Source organism: Falco peregrinus, chromosome 3 (assembly GCF_023634155.1).
Source record: "Falco peregrinus isolate bFalPer1 chromosome 3, bFalPer1.pri, whole genome shotgun sequence".
Lineage (NCBI taxonomy): Eukaryota > Metazoa > Chordata > Aves > Falconiformes > Falconidae > Falco > Falco peregrinus.
In genome coordinates, this window is record NC_073723.1 from 10,523,184 (window position 1) to 10,541,463 (window position 18,280).

At 38.3% G+C, this 18,280-nt stretch overlaps 1 long non-coding RNA gene across 1 annotated transcript; it reads right to left on the minus strand.

Moving 5' to 3' along the window:
- Window positions 1-3,363: 3,363 nt before the first annotated feature.
- On the minus strand, window positions 3,364-17,374 carry LOC114011800 (uncharacterized). Its single transcript, XR_003553891.2, has 4 exons — window positions 16,970-17,374; window positions 12,721-12,790; window positions 4,976-5,105; window positions 3,364-3,544 (listed from the first exon to the last, which is right to left on the minus strand). It is a non-coding gene; the product is annotated as an uncharacterized LOC114011800 (long non-coding RNA).
- Between the last annotated feature and the right edge of the window lie 906 nt (window positions 17,375-18,280).

An 18,280-nucleotide genomic window follows, 5' to 3' on the forward strand; every position in this document is an offset into this window, starting at 1 on the left:
TGATGATTTCTACTAATATTCTGGAACATAAAACTAGGTGATTTAGGAGCTCAACTTTAATGTCCAGTTTTGAAAATCCCTTTTTGTTAAGTGCTTTAAGAACTTAGGATGGAAGTGCTAGAAAAAATCAAATTCTTCCTGTTTTATTCTTAATGTGTTTCTAAAAGGTGTCTAGAAACTGTCACAAACAACAAAATCAAGTACACACAGCAATTCATAGGATAAGTGAGGGAAAAGTAAATCTAGTTTACGTAGAAGGCTTATCTACTAGAATTTCTTGAAGGCATCAATAAGCCTTTGAATAAGAATAATCTGATTGATATAGCACACTTGGATTTCCAATAAGCTTTTGACAAGGTCCTTCATCAAACCTGTTAGGGAATGACATGATCCTGAAAACCGATTTAATAACAAGAAACAAGGTACAGGAGTACTTTGTAAGGTTTCTCACTGTAAAGAGTGCCGTTAGGCACTATGCTAAGACTGGAATTGCTTGATAGAGTCAAAGGTAGTCTAGAAAAGCAAACTGAAGACTTGCAAAGTAATCAATGGTTACTTACTGCATGTACTGAAGTGGATAAAACTGAAATAAATGCAAGTTAATGAGCAAAGGCAAAACCTACCCAAAATGCACCTGCATCATGAGCTCATAATAAATTGCTATTACTCAGGGAGGATATTTTGAGCTCTTTTTTTTAATCTAAATATCTGCTAAGCATTCATCAAAAGCAATATAAATAAATCTGATGTTAAGAATTACTAAGCAGAAGTAGAAAGCCCATTAGAAAATGTCATTATGCTACTTTGGAAACCCAGAGTGATTCCACATTTCAACTACTCAGTAAAACAATCTGGTCCCATAGGAAAACTAGAGAAAGCATGCAGAAATCAAGAACAATGTTCAAAGATATGGAATAGCACTCATCTCAAATTTTAAAAGTTAGGACTCTTCAATATGAAAGAAATTACTGATGAGAATAACAAATTATGAAGATAAATTATAATATTAGAACTGTCACGCAGGAAATAAAAAAATTACTATTTTTTCACAGTTGAACAACTAGGAACCATAAAATGAGCTTTTAGTTAACAGATTTAGAATAAACAAAAGTAGATACTTTTCCACATGGTATAGAACTGAGTGATAAAAGTCATGTTGTGGATACAGAGATGATCTTTTCTACACCAGATGTGGCTTTGGAAGTCACACAGCTGCAATTTCTTGTTAGGTACAGTGTTTCTGCCTGCACTTCCCTCCTAGGGTTGTTTTTAAAAACTCCTTCAACCCAAAGAAATTTTGCCTAGTGGCAATGGAAAAAGAACCTGGATTCTGGCAAAGGAAAGAGATACTAAAAATAAGACCAAATGACTATAGGGGTAAAACCGGTTCCAGTCTTCCATGCCTAATGCTTTGGAATATGAAGAAACCATTGAATAATTTCCAACCCTATAATACCTACCTCCATCCCCTCCTGTATCTTTAAAATTTGCCTGTCACACAGTTACAGATGTAGTTCATGAACCTTCTTCAGCTGTCTTGGTTCATCTGTAGTTAACACCGGTCATGAAAATGAACCTGCAAGTCCATTTAAAACCCAATGAATTATGAAACTGAAGTCAAAGAACTGCTGGCCTCTACTCATCCTTATACTACCCACAATCACCTATTATCCTATTCAGCATGCTCTGAAGTGAGTCATTACTTAACTAAATTACTGAGAGCTGAAATTAGAGAGCAATGATATAAAATATTCAGAGAATCAGTTTTAAAGAGAAATAGAAATGTGAACCATTATATTTCTCAACTACTAATCACATCTCCTCTGACATGCATAGGGTTCTTTCATATTATGCTTGAGATTGTAGCTAACAAAGTACCTGGTTCGTAACTTCGCTATGTGCTTTGTTCCCTATCAGGGTAATTCAAAGAAAACTTTTACATTAAAGATTGCTACTATATATGTTAAAACTTCAGAAATTCAAAGCAAACCTAGACAACTGTTTAAATCCATCTATTGTTGAAGTGGTAATTGAGAAGAATGCATTGAGCTATCACATATTTTGTTGTGATAATTTGCAAGAAAGGAAATTCAAATTTTAAGCATACAAACTTAGAATTTTTACATTACCCATGTAATAAGGTAATAAATTATTCATATTATGTGTAAGAATAGGAATTTGCTTCTTACTTGTAAATTAGTGAGTGGTTTTATTAAATTACTCCTCTTTTTTCCAGTACCTAAATTTGTTAAAGAAACTACTCATATTACCTGATAATATTTTATACTGTCTATGTAATAATAGACTGCTTTGCATAAAAAAAAATAAATCAAATGCTGCTTACTGAGGAAAAAAGTCATACATGCAATTCAACAGAACATAGCATAATCAGTATAATAAAATATATGTATGGTACTTGGATTATAAAAGTCTCTGAAAATATGTATACATATGTGTAACTATATATACATATAATGTAAATACCTTGTATCTTATAATTCTTCCTTTTGCAGAATGAAGACTGCATTTCATGCATACTTAGAGTTTATTGATACCACACAGATTTTGTGGGGGACTGATTTTGTTGCAGTGAGCTCTGTATTCCTTCCTACTTGATATGTGGAACATTTGTTTCTTGTATTTAAATTTTATCAGGATACACCAGCTTATGTCTAACTTACAGCATTTTATTAGTTCAGTCAATGTCACTTGCAAATGGGACAGGTACCACCCATGGTTAGCAACTTATTTATTTATGCCGAACTTGCAACAATATACTGGTCACAATAGTCATATAATCCAGTTTAGTCACGGGCATTTAATTTGCTTCTGCACAAAATGCAAGAGAAAATTTTGCTCATATAAATAAATACCTTTGCCTATTTTATTTAGAATATTCTAGGAACACCAGAAAAATAAAAGCCTTATATTACAAGGTTCTGATTATAGATCCAATTTTACTCAGTAAAGCAGATCAACACCTTCCACAGACTCACACCACACATAAACACCCTTCATATACTGTTCCATTTAAAAAAATTTAAATGTATGGTAAAATTAATAACTTGATTTGAATTAAGAGTTTAAACTACTGACAAACAGTATTTTAAAGAGAGAAGCCAAAAGTCATAGCATAGCAACAAATTCTGTACAGTTGTATCAAATTTACACAGCTTTTATCCTTCTGCTGAAAAGCTTCAATACATCATCTTTACTTTTGTGTTTATTTGGTAGAACCAAGGACTTCTGTTGCATCAAACTGGGGAGAGAAAAAACCAAACAAACAAACAAAGCAAGCTTTGTGTTTGGTGATCTATACTGACTGGGATATTAATTCTAAGTCATTTGGGGTGACATTGGAGCCAGATTTCTGTGTGATGTATTCATATTCACATATCTCTGTCTGTTTTTTAGCATTCTTGCATGAACTGCAGGACGGAAGGGACCACTTCATTCTTGGATGGCTCACCGGCTCTGCTACTTCCATTTGAAATAACAGGCTCAGATTGTCTCTCAGTTCAAAGATGCTGTCCTGATAGTCTTCCTGGGGGAAAAATGTTTTGCATTCCTAGATGCAGGGAGCAGATTAGGAAAGAAATGACAGCGGGTGGTATGTGCTAGAGGCATTTATTTTTCTTTTTTAACAGATACTGTTCCAATCTATGTTTTAACCATGACTGATGCCTCTACATTATTAAAGACCCTTACAGAGCATTATGGAATATTATGTATAGGAAAAATATGAGTAATGTGTGAAATTCAAGTGTCTTGTATTCAAAAATTTCCTATTCTAACCACTGCAGATAAGCCAAAATGCAGGTAACTGTCTATAAATCAAGGCTGTGGTATTAGAAGAGATAATGATGGGTTTTTTCCTTCTGTCCTGCAAAAACACAGTGGCAAGCTGACCTACATCAGGATATTGCTGTTCCTGAAGCCTATATTTTCTGTGGATGGGCATGATGAGCTATCTTTTGTGTATTGCTGGATGGAGCAAAACTGCTTCCCAGCAGGGCTTTATAAATGAATTTTTGCTCTTAGTCACATATCCAACTGCTATGTGTTCACACTGTTGCCAGATATACAACAATAAGAAAGGGGGTTTTGTATGATGACAAAAAGAAGTCACCCAATGCAACACTTGGGAGTTATGGCTGTTAACTTCTTATCATGTTTCATGGCGGGAACATATGCATGAGGAAATCAGGAGCTCTGCTTTCAGCAGCCTTCTCCTTATCACTACACCTGGGAGTTAAAGATTCATTTAGGTTGTCTGGTACTTAGACTTCTGTCTAACAAGAAGCTTTTTTTTATTTCTTGGCCTCAAGACTGAGGGGAAAAGTCCAGGTTCCCCTTATGCAATTCCACTGGCTAGTTTTATTATTTGTTTTTTATTTGTAAGTAAATTTAAACCTATTGCATTTTCTGATTTTGCTCTCAGTCATGGCAGAAATAGAAGTAAATAGGAAATTTAGAGCGGAAAAATGATTTTTTAACTTCTCTGTTTTTCTTACATTCTTCAGTTAGTGCAAAATAAATCACTAGCAACTAAGATGCTTTAAAAGATCTCATGATTAATTTTTGCTATATAGTTTGGGCAGACAGCTAATGATTTATGTGAATGCGTTCTTTAAACTTGACGATGCGCTGGGGTCAGCCCCTATCCCAGTGACACTGTAGCGGGGCCAGCCTCCAAATGCCCACAGCCCTGGCCTTAATGGCCATGGGCCTCTCCAAGCCAGGCCCACTTGTAGGCCCACACTCATCCGGTCCCCGTCCTGTCCCTGTCCCCAGGGAGGTGCCTGATGCCCAGGACTGGGGCTGCCCCAGTGCCCCCCCTGACTGCCCTTATCCTGGCTGGGGAGTAGAATGGGCTGTGGCTGCCAGGCCCCGCCATCACCCACCGCATGCCCCTCAGCACCTGAAGAGTCCTTTTAGATCAATGAGTGGATTATGAACGTTTTCATAGACTTACCAAGTCCCTTCTTTAAATTTGTTTTCCTGTCCAGTCTGTCCTTAGTTCTTGGTAGACCGCTGTGGTAGGTTGACCTGGCCCAGCAGCCAGACACCCATACAGCCGCTCTCATTCTTCCTCCTTAACAGGACTGGGGGAAGAAATACGACAGAAAAACTTGTGGGGCAAGATAAAGACAAGGAGATCACTGACCAGTTGCTGCCACAGGCAAAACCTACACAACTTGGGGAAAATTAATTTAATGTACTGTCAATCAAAAATTGTGAAGGATGGTGAAAAACAAAAACAAAAGCAGGGTCCGGTCGGTCCATCTCAGTTCCTCTCTGCCACTCCGTTCTCCTCACACTTTTCCTCTGCCCCGGGCCCGCGGGGGCGTCTGTGCGGGGGCGCCCGGAGCCCCCTGCCCCCTCCCGCTCCCCCCTCGGGGCTGGCCGGGCTGTTTCTCACCCCGTTGCCCTCAGCCCTGGCTGCCGGGCACCGTTTTGCCCTTTCTCAGCCCGGCTTTCCCCGAGGCGCCCGCCCGTGGCTGCGGGGCTCAGCTGTGCCCTGCGCTGGGGCCGGTGGAGCCGCCTGGAACCGCCTGGAACTGGCTGTGCCCGGCTGGAACCAGCTGGAGCCAGCTGTGCCCTGCACAGGGCATCCCTGCCACCGCCACACAGGGGCCGCTACCACAGACCCCATTGCTATCAAAACCTGGACAGCAGGACCCAGTATGGCTGTGTTTTTAATACAAATCACTGACTTTTCTGTTACACTGGATCCTGCGTGATTTCCAAAAGACTTTTTTTTTTTCTTTCTTTTTTCCCTAATCTCAGCCATAACTTATTCAATCTAACCTCTACAAATGTCAATAGGAGCATTACTGCCCTTTGGACTGGGCTTTGAACAAACTGTGCCTACAACTTGTAGTCGTAATAGTATCATCTCACATCTAGCAGCCAGACAGTAAGTGCTCTCTGACGATGCAGTGTTTACCTAATTATTCTTATTTTGTTGCTTTAAATAGAGCTTGAGGTCAGCTGATGTGATTTAATACATCTAGCTCAGAGAATATGTTCATTGGTTTTTTGCTTGGTAACAAAGCCAAGATACCAAACAGGACTGCACAGCTGAAAAATCTTGCATTGCCTCCACACCACTAGATTTTGCCATTCCTATGAACCTCAAACTAAATCTGAAGAAGCACAAACAGAAGTGTTATCAATTTCTCAGTGTGACTAAAGATAGAGGAACATCTAAAACATAACTTGACATGAGAAAAGCTACTATGCACACAAGAATAATGCATCTCTCTGTACTGAAACAATGACCCCCTAAGGCTTGCCCACTATTACAGCAGTACTGTGGAAGAATGATAAAATCACATAATGGTTGGTGTTGGAAGGGGCCTTAAAGATCATCTAGTTCTAACCCCTGCCATAGGCAGGGACACCTTCCACCACACCAGGTTGCTCAAAGCCCCATCCAGCCTGGCCTGAACACTTCCAGGGATGGGGCATCCACATCTTCTCTGGGCAGCTTGTTCCAGAGCCTCACCACTCTTCATAGCAAAGAATTTCTTCCTTCTATATGATCTAATTCACCCTCTTTTAGTTTAAAGCCATTCCCCCTTGTCCTGTCACTACACAACCTTGTAAAAAGTCCATGTCCAGCTTTCTTCTTGTCCCACTTGAGGTACTGGAAGGCTGCACTAAGCTCTCCCCAGAGCCTTCTCTTCTCCAAGCTGAACAACCCCAACTTCCTCAGCCTGTCTTCATAGGAGAGGTGCTCCAGCCCTCTGATCATCTTCGTGGCCCTCCTCTGGACTCACTTCAACAGGTCCATGGCCTTCTTATGTTGGGGGCCCCAGAGCTGAACACAGTACACCAAGTGGCGTCTCACAAGGGTGGAGTAGAGGAGGAAAATTACCTCACTCGACCTGCTGCTCAGGCTTCTTTTTATACAGCCCAGGATATGGTTGGCTTTCTGGGCTGCAAGTGCATATTGCCAGGCCATGTTGATATTCCCACCCACCAACACCCACAGGTCTTTCTCCTCAGGGCTGCTTTCAATCCATTCTCCATCCAGCCTGTATTTGTACTTAGGATTGCCCTGACCCATGTGCAAGGTCTTGCACTTGGCCTTGTTGAACTTCATGAGGTTCACACAGGCCCACCTCTCCAGCCTGTCAAGATCCCTCTGGATGGCATCACTTCCGTCCAGCTGGTGGACTAAACTTGCTGAGGGTGCACTCAATCCCAGTGTCCATGTTACCAACAAAGATGTTGAACCACTCTGGTCCCAGTACAGAACCCTGAGGAGTACCACTTGTCACTGTTCTCCACTTGGGTATCAAGCTGTTGAACACGACTCTTTGAATGTGACCATCCAGCCAATTCCTCATCCACCAAGTGGTCCATCCATCTAAGCCATCTATACTACATAACATATATTGAGAGCATAGTACATTAACTACTTCCTGAGTAAGTCGGTACTAGATACCACCACTCATAATGGTGTTTGCTATAAGACAACGTACTTTTTATTTCAGGCATGGCAAAAGATATTCTCTTTGTCCTTTAAATCTAGTTGCTTAGAATGTTCTATAAAACTCCAGGTAGAATTGTGCAGAGAACAACTAGAAACATTTTAGATGTAACTAGAAATTCTTTCTTTACTTTATTTTAAACATTGCCTCCTTTACCTCTCATTTTCCACAGCAGTGATCAAGCCTCTCAAAAAAACTCTTGTAACACATTTCAGATAGTTTCAGTCGTTTTTGCTTCACTTGATAGAAATTGCTATTCCCATGTGTTTTGTTAGCTATGTAGTCATGCAGCACATTTGAAGCTTGAATTAAAAATCCATTTTTTTCCCCTGAACAAGATTCATAAATAAAAAATATAATCTTTGAATAAAATTCAGGTATTGCACTGAAGGGAAAAGGCTTTCTATGTTAACACTGTCAAAAATAAAATTCAAGTATTGCACTGAAGGGAAAAGGCTTTATATGTTAACACTGTCAAGACTCAATGATGCATAGTAAAATGTCTCCGCAAGCAATGAAATTCAGATTTCAAGTTAAGTTCTCTGACTTTCGTTTAAAAAAACTACAGCAGCTGACTTAGTTTGATAAGGATTTCAGTCAGTATCAGTTCAATTTTAGTATGTAGGTTTGCTGAATAGAAAAGCCCCAAACATGTAGGCTGCTTTTGTGTACCTTAAATCATCACTCAGAGGGTTGTCCCGCTGCCCTAGAGGAAACCACTTTCAGAACATTATATCTGAGAGACACAGCAATGTGACATCTAAATGCATCCATTTATCATGCACACATTTTTCCTCCCCTCTAACTCTAAACCTAATTCAGGAGGTATTACCCTACTTCATCCTCATACACTTAGCCAACTGTGAATGATAAAGAAATGAAGACTAATACCAATCATTGGAATCTCGTTAAAATGAACTACTGAATGCCATCTAATGACGTCTATTCTTGCAGCTGTCAAAGGAATGCAATTGTTCAGATTATGGGTGGTCTTTCCAAGTTGGCACTAGTAGTTCTGTTAGCTCCCTTGAAAAAACACTGACAATTATACATATTCAGACCATATCAGCTAGGCATTTTAAGGAAGGCACCCATACTCAGTTCTTTTTCATTCTTTGTGCCTGAACAAACTCTGGGTAAATAGGTATCTAACCCTGCTCAATAGCAAGACGTTAGGATAACTCTGTGTATCCTCCTGGGAAAATGGAAATTCTTTACTGCTCAAGTGTTCAAGTACCATACCGATGTAATACTTAAAACTGAAATGTGTTAAGGTGCACCTGCTGTTTCAATGACAGCAATTTTATTTTAAACTTTTGCTTTTAGAATGTAATTAGTTTTTTGTGAATTTAATTGCTCTTTTTTGCTACTTTGTCCATCTCTGTTCAAAAGACCACTACAAATGAAACAGGTTTAAAGACAAAAGTAGATTAGAAAGAATTGCCTTGATTATACATCTAGTCCTGTTAAAAAAAAAAATTAAAAAAATGAATTAACGTGCTACAGAAGTTCAAAACTTGCTTGATTCCCTAGACAGTTTTCCTAGCAAAAGTAATATCTCAAGTTCTGGGAAGCGTAGCCACTTTCATAAATCCACTGATTTTAAGAGTAAAAATAGGTCAAATTCAGCTGATAAGATAATTAATTGTACCAATTTGCAGAGCTGAGTTGGAGAAACAATGTCTGTCCTGCTATATTCATCTTTGGTTCTGTGAACTGATTATATATCAGATAGACACACAAAACACTTGGAAAATTACAGCTGCTTAAATCATGTTTCTGTGTTGATACAACACAATTTCCTTGTTTTTTCACTACTGTGTTTACTTAAGACAGACACAGTGGTTTTGCTTATTATGCCAATAAAGTTGAAACTGTTTCTGTGCACTTGTTGGCCTCTTGTAGCTGAAAGTAGCTGACAGCTTTAAAATCCTTTAGTTGATTAGAGAGTGACCCTTTGCCTGGCATTGATTTTAGGATTTAGAGTTTATTAGCAGGTCACCAGGGTTGGTTGTTTTTTGGTTTTTTTTTTGCTATGTGTTGTTGGTAATTACCCAACTCCTTGAATAACCAAATACTAAACCCAATCAGAATTAATGCTGATCTCTTTTAAAAGGTTTTAGTGCTTCTTTTTCCTTTGTATGATTACAGAATTCTCATGCATATACTAGTACTTTAATATATATTTCATGCTTATGTGGTAGCTCTATAATTTTTTTTTTTTTTTTAATAAAGGAGTGCAGGTAAAAAAGAAACAGTGACTGAGAGTGGATTTTAGTTAAAGACTAATCCATATTAAAGGCTTTGAATAAAAAAAGCCAGAGGAAAAAAATCTAACGATATTTACTGAAAGAAAAGCTCATACAATGATTTGCAGCATGCCATATCACTCCCTCCTGAAGACAGAACCAGAGTGACAGGTTATCTGTATGGTACTTACATGGAAAGAACATTCAATGAATAAAGCACAAGGGAAAACAGAGTAGTTATGGTCTGCAGACTGCTGGCCATAGCATGGCTGCGTACAAAGCTTTGATTGATGGGGTTAGAAGCAGAGTGCTATGCAGAGCATCTAACAACCATGTAAACAACCAAATGAAAATGATACTGTGGAACACAGTTTGCAATATCTCCTTGTTTGGTGCAGTATGTCTGCTTCATAAGTGCCCCGATAGTCTGGCATTACTGAGCTTGAAAATACTGAATAGCAAAAGATTGTGGTCCAATTCCCACAGAAAAGTATTCAACGCATTTTTTTCAGTTTTGACTGTGACCTTCAGCTGCTGTTCACTGAACAGTTTCCTGACCAGTTCTGCATCCATTTGATTGAGTTTTCACCCAGGTTATGTTACCCTAACTTGCCCTGGAATGTCACATAAAATAGTATCCCAGACTTTACTAGTGTCTAAATATGTGAAACCTATTCTTTGTTCATTAAAGGCAATGCATTGCCTAAGATGGAAATTTGATTAAGCAGAGAAATGTCTTCACTGACAAGGTGGTGACTGATAGTCAACATTTTTTTTAAATTTTTAAAGATGTTTTCAACTAGTATGTAGTATTATTTGCTTCAAAGTTCTGCTAAAAATTGGGCCTCAATTGAATGATATATAGTATTTTGAGTCTTTTTTGTTTCTTTCTTTCAGACAGGCCAAGAAATTCCAGTTTTCTGAGACATTATGTATCTTTCATTAATTTTCAAATAGAAACTAATGGATACTAATGGATAATAGATACTAATGGATAATAGAAACTAGTGGAAGGGCTTTGACCCTTTCTTATAAAAGTAGTTAGTGACTTTCCTACTGAATTTTCTAGTGAGTAAAGAGAATGAAGATATTACTTTGATTTTTGGTCCTAACATGCATGTTATAATTCAGAATTCAATATCTACTTTGTTGTCTGTATTCAAGTGAGGTTTCTGAAACAAACTTATGGTACAGACATCTTGGTCTCTCACTACGGGTCCCATCTTCTTCCAAAATAGGTATTTTGAATCTGTGCTTTTAATACAGTTTCTTTAAGAAATTCTTGGTTGTTTCTGATAATTTTTTACTTTAGACTAGGTGTGTTCCTTCTGAGGAAGGAAGGTGATCTACCATGACCCAGAACCTTACAGAAAGTCTATCTTCCTCTATATTCTTGACCTTTGAGCAGAAGGATGTATCCCTGAAATACATCCCCCTTTGGCTGGTATTTATTTGCCTATCTTACGAATCTGAGAAATTGGTATTCTTTAGAATAATAGTCCAGTCATGTGATTTATGCCACCAGTCTAAGGCTGAATGAGTTAGGTTATAATTTTGGCTATGTATTAAGGTGTACAGATCCTCTTTTTTCTTTTTTCTTCATAATATGTTGCACATTGTTGTATGCTTGCTCGTCTAACATGTTAAGTGGACCAGTTTACTAGCTTTCTTCTTGTTATCTTCATTGCAGATAGTCCTGATCCAGGATACCATTACTTCCTCCTTGTGCAGACATTTCTCTGTGCTTTGCAATCTTATACCAGTAAGCCAAGTTTACAGTTCTTCTGTAAGGCAATATGCCATACTCTGCAAGGCATGGTCCAAGAGCTACAACTGTTTAGGTTCCTTACACATTTTCAGGCACTTTCTTTACTTGTTGATTTTTAACTTTGCTGATATTGATTATTCTCTCATAATTTATCTCCCCTCTTTTCCTTTTCTGCCTCTCCATACTTGCCCATAATTTTGGTTTTCTCCATATTTTCTTGTTTTGCAAAATGGCAAGTGTAACCCTGCTCCGGGCAAGAAATATGTGGTAAGGCCCCACAAAATAGTGCTAATGAAGCTATATTAGAAACAGAAGAATAACAGTAATAAGACATAGTCAATTAGTTGTTCTGATGAGTGCAACCCTGGCAACATACAAACGCAGCTCTGACCAAACTTGTGTCTCTACACACTGTAGTATTATGCAGATATAAGCTGGACAGGGGAAAGTATATCTTTGCAGGCTCATGGACATTTCTCTCTCCATATTCTTGATTTCATGCATGCTATCCATATGACTAGAAAGCGATCACCTTTATATGTGGAAGGGGCCAAATAATATCCTAATTCGGAATATGCATGTAATCAAATCTGATGCATGCTTGTACACATATCAATTTCTGCATTGTGTCCTTAGCAAAAGTATGCTTCTTGAGTCCTGATCTTAGCAAGCACCATTTTGTGCCTTGAGCTACCTTTTAAATCTTTAGGAATGGTAGGATCATCTGCCTTTTCTAATTAATATAGTTATTGTGTGGTTTGTTTTCGCATGCAGTCACTCTCTTTAACATGCTTACAATGCTTATCTGTTAAGATACTCATTTCGGGGGTTACCTTAGGAGTGGCTGTATTTTAAAAGCTGGTTGACAAAACCAACCAACCAACCAAAAAAACAACTCCAATCCCCTCCCCCCCCCCCCAAAAAAAAAAAATCATTTCCACCATACTTTCATTTCCACCTGTCTTGCTAATCTGCAGATCTGCAGAAGATAACCTTTAAAATTTTCAGCTGCATTTCTTTTTACTTAAGCATACATATTCATTTAATTAAGCATTCACTAAACAGGTCTTGTACTATGTATAAGTTCTAGTGCATGATCACCTCTCTGCAAAAAAGCAGAAGTTGTTTGACAGAACCCCCTAAACATTTAAGTAATATAAACCATAGGATGAGATTATAGTCTGTATCTGCTATGTCTGACCTTGGTGGGTTGATCTTGGCTGGCTGCTGGGTGTCCACCAAGCTGCTTTCTCACTCCCTCCTTGGCAACACTGGGAGAAAGTAAGTATGTGGTCAAGACAAGGACAGGGAGATTGCTCAACAATTACCATCACAGGCAAAACAGAATCAAAGGGGAAAATTAATTTAACTTATTGCTAATTAAAAAATAAAGTAGGATAGTGAGAAACAAAAACAAAACTAAAAACATCTTCTCCACAGCCTCCTTCTTCCCACACTCAACTTCACTCATTCATTCCCAACTCTTCCACCTTTTCTGCCCCTGAGTGACTAAAGGGGATGAGTAATGGGGCTTAGAGTTCAGAACAGTTCAGAGCAGCTCCTCTCTGCCCCTCCTTCCTTCTCATTCTGTTCCCTTGTTCCAGTGCATGGTCCTTCCCGTGAAGTACAGTCCTCCATGAACTGTTCCTATGTGGGCTGTTCCCATGGGCTGTAGGTTTTCAAGAGCTGCTCCAGCATGGGTCCTTTCCACAGGGTACCATCCTTCAGGAACATATTGCTCCATGGGTCCCGCACAGGCCACAGCTCCTCCCAGAAAACCTACTCCTGCATGGGTTCCTCTCCATGGGTTGCAGTCCCTGCCAGGAGCTTGCTCCAGCACGGGCTCTCCATGGGCTGCAGGTTCCTTCAGGACACATCCACCTGGTGCTGTGTAGCCTCCACAGGCTGCAGGGTGGATATTTGCTCCATTGTGGTCTTCCATGGTCTGTAGAGGGACAATGTGCTTCACCATGGTCTTGTTCATGGGCTGCAGGGGAGTCTCTGCTCCACCACGTGGAGCACCTCCTCTCCATCTTTCTTCACAGACCTTGGTGTCTGTTGGACTGTCTCTCACATTTTTCTTGCTCCTCTTTCTCAAAGCTGCTGTGCAGTGTTTTTTACCCTTTCACACCTTTATCAAAGAGGTGCCACCAGCATTGCTGATGGGCTCAGCTTTGGCCAGCGGAGGGTCTGTTCTGGAGCCACTGGAGCTGGCTCTGTCTGACATGGCAGCAGCTCCTGGTCTCTTCTCACAGAAGCAATCACCCCTTTTAGTGCCCCCAGCTACCAAAACCTCACAACATAAACCAAATGCACTGATTCTTCTCTCTTGCTTTCAATGAATAAACTGACAGCAATGGTCTCTGTGATTTATTTTTTTTTTTTTTTTGCTGGCTTGTCTCTGTCACTAAATGGCATAAAGCAACAGTCTCATTTGATTGCTATGGGAATTCATGTAATATTTGCATCATGATTTGAATATTCGGTTTTAGTCTGGGCATCATTAATTAGAAAAATTAGCCATTACAACTTTTCTATATTCTTATTCTGTTTTCCTTTGCTATCCTAGAGAAATATAGATTGCATTTTCCTCCACTTGTTTCTGTAACTTGTTTCAAAATAAAAATACTTTTTCATGTATTGGGGAAAATGTAATAAATGCAGTAACTGTTTTGACACATACTTTAAATTATGAGGTAAGAACTGTAATTTTGAAAAAAGATATTTTTTTTTTACCATATAAGTATGTGTTGAATGATCTGACACAGGGAGGAGAATTAAATACTTTATTAAGAAAGATTAAATTTGTTTATAATTCCTCTGGTGAAAGAGCATTTATCATTCCTCCCTACCCTCCCACATCTTTTCATCCTGAACTATAATCCCATCATTTGCTTGACTGTCTCTCTTGAACTTTGGTTTACTCATGGACATTTGGTTACTTGGACATTTGGTTTACTCATGCAGTGTAAAAAGAATTAAGCTGGAGCACCCACCCGGGTGGGATCCCTTTGCCTTAGAGTCCTCGCTTCTTTACCTTTTGTTTGTCTGAATAATACAGGCAGCAGCATTTATGAGCCTAATCAGGTCACATCAGTTAATGGACTGTCCTTGTCACAGACCAGACTTTCTCTTTAGATGCAGAAGGGAATCACTTCAATGATAGACCATTTGGACAGAAGATCTCCCCTCCTCTGCAGCTCTTCTCTCCAAACCATCACTGATTTTAATCAATATGATCTCTTTTTTTCTTTGAGTCAGTGAGCTAGTAACAACCTATGATGTGTCATTTTCTATTACATTATGCCATTTGTGTACTGGTATCTTAAGCATGGCATAAGATACCATTGTACAGCTGCAGAACTACTGTTTATTGCTATAGACCATTGCAATGAAAGGCAGAGTACTGCTTTTTAAAGCTTTTTGTTCTTACGTTTTGCATGTTTTGATGCAGAAAAGCAATTAAATTCTAGGTATATAGGCCTATAACATTTATATTAATGATGTATTCACAACATACAATTATAATACATTTAGACTACACTGAGAGGATGTGATCCTTGATTTTAATATGAAAAGGTATCAGCTAAATTTTTGCCATTGACTTAGTAGAACAGGGTTTCATTCTTCAATTTTATTGAGATGCAGATTAACATTTAAGATGTCTTGGAAAGAAACATAATTGAAAGAGGATTAAACATCTGTTCCAGCACTGCTCACTTATGATTTCAGTGGTAACTCTGGTATCTTATGCAATATTTTCCTGTAGTTTTTCAAAACTCTAAGCCTGTTTCCACTCTTACTTCCCGACAAGACAATTTTATATCTGGAGTACCAGCTTCTTTTACACAGATAGGGAGGATGTTCAGAATGCCATAAAGTGAATGCATCCTCAGAGACTGAATGTAACAGACTAAATCTAGGTAATTGCTACTGAAAATCTTAATTGTGGTTGATTCCAAGACAAATTATAAAAGTATCTTTAAACTTCAAAGATTAAAATTAAAAGGTGATGTTCACTTCTTAAGCTCAAGATGGTTAGCAGACTAGCTGACATGTCATAAGTCAAATATTTAAATTTTAAATTATTCTGTAAGTTATAAAATGAATAACTATTTCTGAAGTCTTTGTTGATTGCCAGGTTTATTCCTGGTATGTGACTGGTTTTCTTTAGCTGTTTCTAGTCTTTGCTATTAAAAAAGCATGAAGGTGCGTATACCACTACAGGATGCCTTCCCATATCAGATTAAACATATGTATATATGCATTTTACAACAACATATTGTAATACAATTGTATATATACAAAATACTAGTGCTATTTTATATCTCAGGATAAGGAAATAGTATGAGCTCAGAAAACTATGAACTTCTTGATTGAACATAGGCAGATTTTTGAGTGATCCATTCCCACCACCACTGTATTGTTAGCACTTCTGTTTGCATCCTGCCAAAAGACGGCAGGTATACAGAAACACATTACCAAATTAGATGGAATAGATCTCTTCCATAAAAGCAGTCACACTTCTGAAACTCAGATTATTATCTGAAAACTGAATTTCACATGCAGGTAGGCAGAGAATTCTCATTTCACCTTCCATGTTGAAAAACTAATGGGTCACATTTTTTGTAGATGCCAAAATTATGTGTTTGTGCAGCATGGATGAATTAATAGGTGTTTTTTTTTTTTAATTATTTAGATGTTTTACAGAAACTTAGCTTTTATATTTAGTATGCTGTAATGCATGGGTAACCAAACACCTTGTAGGACCTATATGTATTGAATTTACCTCTTGAAATACTTTACATAACAGGACCTACTTCAATTGAAACTTACATAATTGTAGCGCAACCAGAGGAATGCATGTGACTGACATCTTTGTAATATATCATTCATCCTCTCATCTCTTTTATTTTACAAAATTCCTTGCCTATATCTTTTTTTTTTGCTACTTATGATAGATGCCTGTTTATTTTGTCTTATAGAAGAAAATCAAAACTCATGCAGTTCTTTTCAACTTTAGTGATTTCCTGTCTCTACTGGTTAGTGGTATTATTAAAGTAAAACCAACTGATACAGCTAGACTCCATATTAGTGCTCTATAAATCCTTTTTATCCTGTTAATTTCTGTTTTAACCATCAGCTAAGGAGGAGCAAAATGATGTGCAAGTGATACTTTGCACAGTTATGCAAAACAAGCATAAATAAATCAAATTAAAGCTCCGGTGGTTGAGCAAACACTAAACAAAACCCCTGCTAGACCTTCCCCAAACCAGACCCTCCAGTGGAGAGGAAAAGCATGGGGAACAAGCATAGGTAGCTCTCATTTTCCTCACAGCTATACAATTAATTCACTCAACCTCCTGGATGGCTAGCTTCTCTTGAAAGGTTTGTTGCATAATGAACATTTGCTTGACATGTGGAAAATAATAACAACTCTCATCCCTTACCTATTTTCCATCAAAAGACTGTAGCTTCTGTGATTTTTTAATATGATTCTGCTTCTCCCTTCACAAGGCATCCTCCCCTCCTACTCCTCACCCTGATTGTGGTCTACCAGCTGTCTTCCTTCTTCTTGGATTGCCACAGGTAGATTGAAGGCACTTTGATGACTGACCCTTTTGCAGTCTTTAACTTTGCCCACATGACTTCTTTCTCTGGTGGACACTTCCACTGCTTCAGCTATTACTGGCCATGGATTGGTTTGCTGTCCTTAATTTCTTCAAAATTAAATAAATGCACACTAGTTGTAATCGTTTCCAAAGCAATATAGTAAGAAGTAATTTTTCCTGGAAATTCTCAAAATGTTCACTTGGCTGTTCAAATCAAGCCTGAAATTTGTTGTTTCTTTCAAGAATGATGAACAAACCAACCGCCTGAATAGATGGAGGTTTCAGTGCAAGTGTTTTATCCCAGGAGTTCTTTTAAGAGTCCATAGTTGTAAATGTTTTGTTGTCTGTTCTGCTTCAAGATCGCAAAGAGCTTTTCGGACTGTTATCTAAAGCTATGTATATCAGATAGAAAATATGTGCACATATAAGTATACAGGCTATATGTCAGTCTTTTCACTTTCAAGAGTTGTTTGTGAATACAAACATTGTAATTTTATACACAATGCAGCGTACTTCTGAAATGTTAAGGTTCTGAATTTGCCAGTCATCTCTTCTTCCCTAGGACTACACTGGTGAGTGAAATATGTTAGCTTAAATATTGTTGTAGCTCATTAATCATAAAATATAAAGCACCAATTTACATATTTTCACCTAAGATTAGTGGTCTAATCTATGAAATCATGCCTGTGTTGGTATTATTAACTGAAGGACGACTTGAACCTGTTGGCAATGAGAATCTAGAGACAGAACTGCAGGCATTGCTGACACCATTCCTTCTTTAGGAGTCATCTCATTTCAATGTAAAAATCAGTGAAAAGGCTCAGGTGGTAGCTCACCAATAGGAAAGTGTTGTTACCCTTCTGTACTTCTCACTTTCACTTATCCTTCTTCATTACTCGTTCCTTTAAAGGTTCTCTGCCTCCAGTGTGCTTGCTTACCGATCTGCCCTGGATGCCTGATACTTCATGGCTTATCAGTCATCTGTCCTCTTATGTTTTACAAAACTGTTTTCCAAAGACCCAGATACATTTTGCATATTGTCATATGAACTGTTATGAAGATTTCTTGGGTTATAGCCTCCATAAGAAAGTCTGAAGCAGTTAGGCAACAGTTTCAGAGTTTTGGGAATGTTTCTTGTCCTTATTTTGT